A 1,826-nucleotide genomic window follows, 5' to 3' on the forward strand; every position below is an offset into this window, starting at 1 on the left:
TCATATAATATACATAGTATGTATATATATATATATATATTACATGTATATTCATATAATATACATAGTATGTATATACATATAATATATACTCCTATATTTTATATTATAGATATAGATAGATAGATAGATAGACATACAGATAGACAGGTAAATAGATTATAATGTAATTTGGATGGTAGATGAGTGTCACCATTTCCAGTATAATTTTCGTACTACATCATGTTTGAAAATGTCTGGGTCATACAGCCTAATAATGGGTGGTAGCCTACCTCATTGTAACAAAAGGCTCATTGTCAGCCTTCCCACCCCTAACAATTACTGAAGGCATAAAGCTCGATGACTGGATGGATATTAGGCTCTAACTAGAACTCAGCACATACATGAGGAATGACATGAACTGACATCACCGCCGTATCAAATACCCATCTCTTAACGATGAATGATTCATTGTTGTCCTTTTTGGTAGATGATACAGTCTACAACAGATCATTCATTCATTCATTGCCAGAAGCCATGTATCCCAAACGGGGTGACCAAGGGCTTAGAGTTAATTGTTTTACAGGGAGGGGCACTAATCCTCCACCAACCCCACTTGACACGTAGGGAGAACGTTATGCCAACAGCATCTGGTGTTCCCAGGCGGTCACCCATCCAAGTACTAACCAGACCCAACGTTGCTTAACTTCGTTGATCGGACGGGAAGCGGTGTACTCAACGTGGTATGGCCGTAAAAAAAAAAAAAAAAAAAAAAAAAAAAAAAAAACATGATACATATAATTCTTGAATATGCTTTCTCAGACAATGACAAAGAACTGTAACTCTCAGTGGCAAATCTAAGTATGGATATCCACAATTGTTACAGTGCACTATCACCAGATCACTGACAAAAAAACTATATGGCCACGATGAACCACACAAAATGCGACATACTGTCGTTCTTGACTGGCAAACCTAAGTAAACAGCCATAAGATAGAGCTCTCACCAACTCGTTCACTCTGAAATTGTATGGCCATAAAGAATATCACAATATATTGTTGCTTTCTGTACGGTTTCCCATGTTCAGTTTGCCATACTACTTCATACACCATAAGAAGTCTGACATCAACAGTACTCCCAACTGCGTAGCCAAACGTTTGGCATCAGAAAATCCTTTCTTTGTCAATGACTTCCTTAAAGGTATTATGGGTTCTACCAACCATTAACTACAGTCACCTTAGTTCCAAGAAATAGTTAAAGAGTATTACTGCTGAAATTAATAATAACCCTAAACTGAGGTATTGCACCGCATTTTTATGCTGTTATGTGTATATTTTCTCAGCAAAACCCTTTCCGTCTCTGTAGGGCAAATAATCAGTACTAGTCTACTGACAAACATTGGCAATCACGTTGGTACTGGACTATTATTTTTCCTGTTAACTAATAATAGTATGTCAAAGCACTAAGGAATATTTGCGAATCTCAAACAAAACAACTTTTCCCTCGATACTCCAAGCTCCAGTACATAGCAACAATAACAAACTCATTGCCAGGCCGTGCTTCAGATCTCCCAATATTTATCTATCTATTGCCAGATGCCTTAATCCCGTAAGGGTGGCCACAAACAAATCGCCTCCATGCCGCTCTGTCCCCAGCCATTTCACTGCCCTGCTCCCAGCTCACATCCCCCTCTCTCATATACCTCACTGCTCCATCCCTACATCTCATTCTCGGCCTCCCCCTCCCTCTCCCTCCCTCCACCTCACTAACATACACTCTCCTCATCAGTCTCTCACTCTCCATCCTCTCCACATGGCCAAACCACCTTAATGTGCTTCTCCTAATC

General features: G+C 39.5%; 1 non-coding gene across 1 annotated transcript; it reads right to left on the reverse strand.

Annotated features, from left to right (window-relative positions):
- Window positions 1-617: 617 nt before the first annotated feature.
- LOC145398557 (5S ribosomal RNA) lies at window positions 618-736 on the reverse strand. Its single transcript, XR_013897145.1, has one exon. It is a non-coding gene; the product is annotated as a 5S ribosomal RNA (ribosomal RNA).
- Window positions 737-1,826: the final 1,090 nt, after the last annotated feature.

This window comes from Coenobita brevimanus, chromosome 45 (assembly GCF_032717465.1).
Source record: "Coenobita brevimanus isolate Jiangsu-jjx chromosome 45, ASM3271746v2, whole genome shotgun sequence".
NCBI classification, from domain to species: domain Eukaryota; kingdom Metazoa; phylum Arthropoda; class Malacostraca; order Decapoda; family Coenobitidae; genus Coenobita; species Coenobita brevimanus.